Genomic DNA, 8,960 nt, shown 5'->3' with positions numbered 1-8,960 from the left:
CCCGGGGTGCAGCGGGCTGCGGGGCCGGCTCGGAGGGCCGGCTCTTATCGTTTCTACACCAGCTGCCGTCTCCAGAGTGATAAGAGTACGGTGAGATACGCTCAAGTGTTTTCAGTGCTCCGCTGCCAAAATAAACGGGTGATAGCGAAGTCAGTTAAATTAGCAACGTCTTAGGTGGCTGCTTTTCCTGTTTGTATCATCTTAAAAACCGCAGCTGTCTAGCAAACCGGGCCCTTGAATGCTACAGCAAGTGCTTTGTGCCTGTGTAGCTCACAACTGCTCCTGCCAGGCAAAGCTGCTTTTTGTTAGGGGTTAATTTATTCCAATTACAGAAGAAAATCACGTAAGTAGAAGGGGATTTTGGGTGGTGAGAAGTACATTCTTTAATTAGGCAGCTAATATCAGTGCTCAGCCTGTCTTGGTGTTTTGCTGTGACTTTTAGGTAATAATTTAAATACAGTGAGTCTTTCTAGTGGGAATGTGAAGGATGCTTAGATTTGGAGAGCAGAGTAATTCTGGTACAAGGTTGTTTTAGCTCTTTCTGCAATCTGTGTTTTTCTTCTGCCTTGGTTACGTTTACTTTTCTGTAATCTTTAGGAAGAGGATCTTCCCATGGGCTCAGCTGGTGAATCTGACTTACCCTCTGTGAATCATGCGTGACTCTAGGCAACAAAAGAAAAAGCAGTAAACACCTGACCTGTTCTTCCTTGCCTGTGCAGTCAAACTTTTCAGACTGCAAATGTTATTGGATGTACAGTAATCCCTGAAGGGAGTCTGCACTGCTCAGGCCTATGCTTAAGGAAGCCAACAGGGTTATTTTGCTGAGTGATACTCAACTGTCCTAAGAACAAAGTTCAGTTCCTCATTGTTACTTCATTCATTTCTCTGAGAATATGTGCTTTAATCTCCCAATCTGTACCCACTGGGGTTTTTTTCTTTCTTTCTTTGTATAGTTTTCAAAGAAATTTTAGATTTCATATACCAAGTAGGTCTGTTTATGTCCATTTTTTCCATGTCTAGTGTGGGTATTTTGGAGTGATGAAAGGTAGTTGTTTTTCCCAAGCTGTCTGTTATCACAGACAATTTTAGGTACTAGCCCTAAAGGCTGTGCAGGGCCTGGTCTTTGTTTTGTAAAAAAGGTCTGTTTTACTCTGAGGTTACTTACCATATAGTCCACGTGCATGAAAATAACAGGTGTTTTTCACCCATCTCAGCAGGTCGAGGTGGAGATCTTGTGAAGTGCTTTTTCCACTAGCTAGCTTTGGCCATGGGTTGGTAAGTGTGGCTTGTGGAAGCTGCTGCCATGATGGATAAAGGAAGGTCAACTCAAACCACCTCTCATTTGGATATGAGGCTGCCCGTAGGATATATGCAAACAAAATACTTCAAGATGCTCACTCAGCTCCCCGTCACAGTCCATCAGTCACTGGCAAGCTGTGGTCTCTTACATACTGCTGTTCAGACTGCAGTACACAACCGTGCTAATGGAAGTGAGCAGAGTCTCTTCATTTTAAGGGCTATAAATATCTAGTAACTTCTCTGTTAATGTGTGGTAGGTAGTTCTGTTTCTGTTTGAACTATAAGTGTCTTCTGTTTTTTAATTTACTTTCACAGTAATTGTTTCATATCCTCAGGGTATGTGTATAAAGATATGTCTTGCCTACTTGTACTGACAAGCATGTTCTTCCCCACTAGCCTTTTCTGTCTCTTCCTATTTTTGGGGGGTTTGTAGCTCTGTAGAAGGGAATCTGAACTTCCTTGTGTTATTCCTTTGGGTTTTGGTGCTTCTTTCTCCATCCTATGCAGAGTACTCAGGCCACTCCTATGGGAAGAGTGTTGATGATATGACATGGTGGAGATGGAAGCTGCTGTTGAAGGCAGAGTATCTCACAGCTGGTTAGCACAAGCTGGAGCCTGCAGACTGGAGGGAAGAGAGTGACCCTCCAGAGCTTTCTGTGGCAGCTGATAGCGGGCTCATGGAGGGATTTGTTGGTGTTGGTAATGGCCCTGATTCCAGATGAGGTAAACTGTTTGACTTGAGCGCACAGTTCAGGTTGTAGGTTGTGGCCCTATGGAAGTGCACACAGTTGGTATTGGCACTGCGGTGTGTGCAGACAGAGCTGCCTAAGCAGTGTTGATGGTCCCAGCTTTCCATGCGGTCCAGGAGCTCCACCATAGTCAGTGCGAGAAACTGGTTGCAGTTGTTCTGTGAACCTTCTCCTGGGAAGATTTTGTTTTGTCAGCTTGTTATTCAGAACCTGGTTTAAAAACTTGTTTGGATTGCTCAGTTTGATTGAAGATGGGTTAAGGTGACTCATGGCCCTTCAAGAGTATGGTCTGTCATGGCACTGTAACCATGCAAAGTAGTGGCTGTGTTGTCCAATACTCCTTGCACAATCTCTTGGGCTGCTCCTTATGATTCTGACAGATTCTTATTTCAGTTTGACCTTTTCACTCCAACCTTTATTTGTCATAGCTCTGTTTTATATTTTTTTTTTCTGAATTTTGCGTTCTTTAGGACATCAAGTGATCATCATGGTCAGGCTTCGCGAACAGAGATTTGGGAAGGGCTCTACCCACGTTTGTTGCAAGCGCGTTGGTGGCTAAAAAGGCCAATACGAGATAGGCATGTCCGGTTGCAAAAAAAAATAAATAAAATGATCAAGTGATAGGGTGTCATCTAAACACCACAGACGTAATAGAATTTCTCGTCAACCATTTCCATAAGAAGACATTAGTTAGTGTGCAGTAATTTAGCCTTCCCAGATAGCTCCAGTGCTTGCTTGTGAATAAAATCAGCCTTTTATTTCTAAGCAGGTTCCACTGACTGCCACTGCTTCTAACAGGCTTTGACATCTTTCATTTAGAAAAAGAAGTACAAAGAATTATCTTGTGATCCGATGATAAACACGTGAGCCCTTCTTTATGGATCATCAGGGATGAGAAATGTGAATTTGGCATCCCCTCAGTCTTTGAAATAAGGCCAGCATGTTAGGTTGGGTATACAAGGCAAGAAGAGGGACAGTGGGGTCTGAACAGTGTTTACAAAAACCAAATACACTTTGTTTTAATAGGAATCTCAACTCCACAGTGATTGTGCACCCTGTTAACCGAAGTGCGGCAATGTCATGTGTCCTGTGGGAAGTTATTTATCTTCCCTTGACTTTTGTATGTAGAAATGAGACACTAATCAGCTTGGTGTCACTAACCAGCTTTGGTCGGCTGCCACCCTTGGTTTTTGCCAAGGAATTGCTCTGCTTATGTTCCAGTTATCACATGGCTTCCTCTCAGCCCAGAGTTCTCTAACTGGACTTGAGACCTTTTCCTCACGCTTACATTCTGCACTGTGTTCAGTGCTTTTGTGCAGCAACAGATTCTGCTGCTCATTAGCAATAAGCTGTTTTTGAGAATGTGGATAAAGTTCTGATTTACTATAAGCTTCTTCCTGGTTAACTGCTTTTAGTGTATAGTAACTTACTGGTAAAGATTTTCAGTCTTCTACAAGACTTGAAATAAAGCTCACATAAAATATGTCTGAACATACTTTTAATGGGGACATAATTCAAAAATTCTTCTTCAGAGTGCTTACTTCTTACATGTACGTGTTTTGGCGAAGTCCAGAGATAATATAACATCAATCATGTAACAAATTAGACACTACAGCTAAATAGGACTGACAGAAACACGTGTCCAAATACCATCTAAGTTATCTTAATTCAAGAACTTCTGGCAGCAGTGTGGGTAAATGGCACAGTTACAGTGGTCGGAGTGGAATATTTTTGCATAACCTCTGTAGCACATGTGTCTTCAGCGTTTTTCATGTTGCCTCACCACTATAGAAAGAAGTGATGGAGGAGGCAGACTGGGGTGGAGTTGAGGCAGAACCTCTGAATTGTTTGGGAGGAAAGAAAGTAACCTGAGAATAGCAATACTAATGTCAGGGAACTATCTCTTCTGGTGATTTGTTTTCTTGCTGAAAGTGATATAGAGACTTCATCTTCTTCAGTATAGCTGCATTTTGATGAGGAAGGGTCTTTTTTCTATTCTGTTAAGCTTGGCATTTGTTTTCCCTCTCTGAAAAGTATGATGTGTAAATTTGGAGATATTAAAGATGCCCTGTCAGTGCTAAATACGTCAATATATGTTTCTGCTCCATGAAGGGTACTTCTGGGATACGCAACAATGGTTATGGTTTGAAATGCAGAAACTGAAAGGGGTCTTAGCAGCAGGGTCATACTTTTGAAATCCTAGGAGGTTTTTTGGCTTCTTTTTTTTTTTTTTTTTTTTTTTTTTTTTTTTCTTTTTTTAAATTTTTTTTTGTTGCTTGCTGTTTGAGCAATCAGCAATTATCATAGCACTGATAGGAGTGCTAGATTCCAGAATACTTTTCTCAACAATCTAGTGCACGGAGAAGTTGACTCTTGCTTCAGATAAGGAAAGCTAAGAATTCAGTTTGTGAAAAATCAGAGTGGAAAAGTGTTTTGTGACATAGTTAACTGTTTAAAACAGTTGGGTGGGTGAAGGGGATGGTATATACTTCATTTATCACCTGTAAGCAAAGGAATTTCTGAGAAGCTCATTTTAGTGGAGCCCATGGTGGATACCTCCAGTTTCTTTTAGCAGCATGCGGTGTTGTGATATTTAATTTATCTGTTAAAATGCTTGTCTAGGAAAAGAAAAAAGTTCATGTTACTGCGTAAACTGTTACTTTTGCTAAGTATGTCTCATACCTTTTTTGTGCAGTGATTAAGGCAGAGCTGGAGAGGCTGCAGCTGTCTGGTACCAAAGGGATCATGGTGCCAGCTGCTGGTGACCAGGAGATTTCGCTAAATATAGAAAAACATGGGCCTTTTTGTGGATTCTCTGGTATTTCAGTTATTTGAAAAAGCTCTGGAAGGAATCTTTGTGATATGTCTAAGTGATGTGAAAGCAACTCCCGTAACCTTGTATGCGTGGGTCTGCATGTTGCAAAAAACTAAGAGAAGATTGTTAAAAACCCAAACAACCACCTGCTATTTTTTTGTAACTGCTGATTTTTTGTGTTTTGGAGAACACCTGCACTAGAAGCTAAGCAATTGCACATGAAAAGACGTGGATTCCCCATGTAATTCTCCCTGCAAATGCTTGCTAAGTGCCCATTTCAAACTTAATTTGAGACTAAGTTTGGGAATTGTTTAATATGCTGAAGCTGTATCTTCTGTTCACTCTGAATTTTTCTAAAGAAACTTAAATACGTTTTTGGGTTTCTTATATTGTGTTTGTAGTACATCTCTCTCTCATGTATAAAATTGATCTGTGTGTGTTATTCAATTTCCTGTTTCAAATTTCTTCAGTGTTTCAGTTCTTTAAAGAAAACAGTGACATTTACTTTCTTTTCCGTACTGCAGCAAAATTAAAGAATGTTTTTGCATGCTCTTCAATGTAAAGTTTAAACTTGGCTTTTGTTCTAAAGTTCGATGTAGAATGAAGACTAAGGTAGTTTGCAGTCTCATTGACAGGAAATGTAGCCAAACATCATAAATGCTGTTTGCTGGAGTTGGCAACAACCACCTTGAGGAAGAGCAGACTTAGTGATCATTGACTTCTTTTTAAGTGCATGTAACAGAATGGAGGGATACACAGTGCCATAGGGAGAGAGAAGCTGCATTTGAGTTTCCCCTTCCAAGATCAAGTTAAAGATTTACACCTGTTTTTGATTGTGTTGCAACAAATAATGTGCAGACTGTTTTAAACTAAAGAAGTCCTGTTAGCACCAATATGTAGAGCAAGATTTATTTGATCGAAAGGTTTGTGTCTTCAACCTGTTGGTTTGAGGTTTTTCTTTAAATACTTTTGTCTGTCACTTGAACTACAGAGAAGAAAAATGCACCATTTTAAGACATGGTCTAAAGTCTATTTAAGTTACATTTTAGGGTTGGTTCCTTTGTCTTCAATAACCTTTGAATCAGAAATTTTAAATCTCTTAATTGTAGTAAGCTAATTTCTATTCTCAGACAGTAAAGTTTCAGTATATTTTTTTGTTTGATTTAGTAAAACCTCTTTCTTAATTGTTAATTTTCAGTAGGCATCTCTTTAAATGCTGCCAAGTGATCCCTTAGCAATGAGTAGTACTGTTCTTGTTCTTTCAGTTGAGCTGCTTTGGATGATTTCCTTCAGCATACTTGGATTTTGTCATGCATGGAGAACTGTGCATCTTTCACAATGGCTGCTGTAGTCATTGCCAAACAAACAATATCTTGGTTTTAAACAAGCAAAATAACGAAATATTGTACGCAAAAAATGTTAGTCTTTTCACAGAATCAAGTACTTGACAATTAATATGTCTGGTTTTAAATGTAAGTCTACATGGCCACAAAAAATACATGTCTTACAATGCATGTAGGGTAAACCTGTCTGGATTTTTGATATGACAGCATTTTTTATACTGTAACTGCATATGCATATATATATATATATATATATATATATATATATATATAAAACTGTATCTGGAGGTTATTTTGTAGCCTGTAGACTGCCTAGTTGTCCCCATTGGTTTTTATTTTAAACATTGTTTCACAAGTCTCAAATTCACTTCTAAACTGTCCTGGAGTTAATGAAGTAGCATTTTTTCCTAACAGGCCATGTAATACGGCTTTAGGTTTTGTGGTAGGTGCTAGGTTTGGCCTGAAAAAGAAGGCTGTTTACTTTCCAGCAGTCATATTTCGTGTCTGAGCAGGAGAGGTATAGGTCAGAACAGCTCTGGGAAAACATTTTTTCAAAAATTTTGCTCCTATTGAAGGTGCTTGGTGGAATTCTTTCTTAATCATCTTTTGATCTTCTTTGTGCTCTGTAGGACAGAGATGTGAAGTTTGACATGCAAAATAAAGCACTAATTGCCCCAAAAGAGCTTTTGACTCAGTTATCTTATGGATGAATGGGGAAGTTTGATAACTTGACAGTTTTGCTTTGCTGATTGGAGGCAGCCTACAACTTGTCAGAAATGTAAATGAGATGGCATTTTGCTGAGCAGAAGATGAGAGGCCAGTGCCAGGCTGGGTTGGGCAGCAGGGCAAGGGGTGAGGGAGGAAATGGCTGGTTCTAGTGAAGGGATGGTCATCATCCCACCTTTGTGTTGGTGTCACAGTGCTGCTACAGGAAGCCGGGAAAATTATTTGCATAAGGAATAGAGTAGTAGCATTTCCAAAGGTGTTCAGATTCTGGGTTTGCCTAATGTCTCATGGATATTTGGCCCACAGGTCCATCCCCTTGAATCCAGAATGCTTAATTTGCTCCCTTCTCCCCATTCCACCCGAGTGACCTGCATTGTCCTAGAAGCCCAACTCTTTCATTGATTGACATGTAGTCTATAATATAATTAGGATGCGAACCATTGATTACTTTGAAAATGAGAATCAAAGCTGTAAGCTGATGTTGCAGGGTGGCTTGAAGGGAACTGTAGCAGAGATTGTATAACAAGATCCTGGGAGAGGAGCAATGACGCAGAGCTGTGTTTAGGGCAGAGGCATGCTGTACTATGTATAGGTTCAAGCTAATTATGCCTGAACAGAACTATATGTGTTTTTTTTCCCCTACGGTAATTACCAGCCTTTATTTTCATCTCCTACCAGTAGCTAGCAATTTCTGGTGTTTATCTGAGGGATTTAGAACATCATTCGGTCACTACATTTCCCCCCTTATCGTGAAGCAGATTAGACCATCCAAACTTCTGACTTTCACTTCCATGTCAAAGGGAAAAAAGGGTTTTTATGGTGTGCCATTAGAAGCTGCCTGTTTGCTGACTCAGAGTAACTCCTAAGGAGGGCAAACTTGTTCAGACTTGCTCTTGCATACTTTAAATTGCTGATTGCTGCAGTAAAACACAGATTTTATGCCCTGGAGTATAATTGTTCTCCATAAAATTATCTATAGCAATACTACTTTGTTTTATGACCTTGTCTCTGCTTGCAAGCCGAGCAGCCATGAGCTTAGTTACTGTGTGCAAAGTCCACCTCTGGATTTCCATGTCGGAGGCCAGATCCGAGTCAGGACTAGAAGTAATTCAAGAAGACAGCATAGCTGCTGCTGTCTCTGACAGAGGACAGCACATTACTGTTTCTCCTCTGCCTTCTATCTTTGCATTCGGGAGCTTTGTCCTCCTCATCCACTTCTGAGTAGCGTAGTTGACTTTACTTTTACTCCTACTTGCTATAGTATATGTTTGTGTCCAGAGCTGATGCAAAGGACAAAGGCAGAAGTTCTTCAGTAGTCTTGCAGGTTTGATTTTAGAACCTACAACTCCTGAAATTTTTTGGCTTTGTTCTGCTAAGGTTTTAACTGTCCAGTCTGTGATTTTTACCATACAAAGTGTTCGGCAGTAATACTACTTGTCCATCTCCCCACAACAGGATCCCTTCCTTTCCCTTGATTCCTGTTTGTGTTCTTCGCCCTGTACTTAGCGCATGATCTCCAGGGCACAGGTGTTATAAAGAGCACCACAAACCAGCCCTTGCTTCAGTTCCCACATGGAACTTGCATCTTGACTTCTTTGCCTAGGCAGACACCAACCACTCCCTTTTGATGTGTCTCTGTGTTCTGGAAAATGTGGTGGCAATGTCAGGGATTAATTTCTGGGACGGGGTAGCCAAACATGAAAGGAGGTGTAGCTGAGTTGTGTTTGGTAGATCCCAATACTATGTAACCAGACAGGAGGATGATTATCTGCATGGTGTTAAGATGCGTTTTAGCATACACGCAAGGAGCTTTAAAGCTCTAACTGAAAGCAACACACAGAGTGATTTAATTGCAATATTTGGCCTTTGCCCTTTTAAGATACTGTATTGTGGACTTTGTGGTAGAAGCATATATTTAGCAGGAGTAAACTCACCATTGTATGTCCCTGAGTTTCTTTAGACTTAGATTCTATTGCATCTGCTTAATTTCTGACTGGAGCAGAAGAGTGATTTAATGTTGCCCATTGC

At 40.4% G+C, this 8,960-nt stretch overlaps 1 protein-coding gene across 2 annotated transcripts in view; it reads left to right on the top strand.

Annotated features, from left to right (window-relative positions):
• SLC12A4 (solute carrier family 12 member 4) overlaps positions 1-8,960 on the top strand; it is a 46,969-nt gene that overhangs the window by 638 nt on the left and 37,371 nt on the right. The window lies entirely within an intron of this gene.

This window comes from Pipra filicauda, unplaced genomic scaffold, assembly GCF_003945595.2.
Source record: "Pipra filicauda isolate LSUMZ 115617 unplaced genomic scaffold, ASM394559v2 scaffold273_size1055052_pilon, whole genome shotgun sequence".
Lineage (NCBI taxonomy): Eukaryota > Metazoa > Chordata > Aves > Passeriformes > Pipridae > Pipra > Pipra filicauda.
This window is presented reverse-complemented; position numbering and strand designations above follow the sequence as displayed.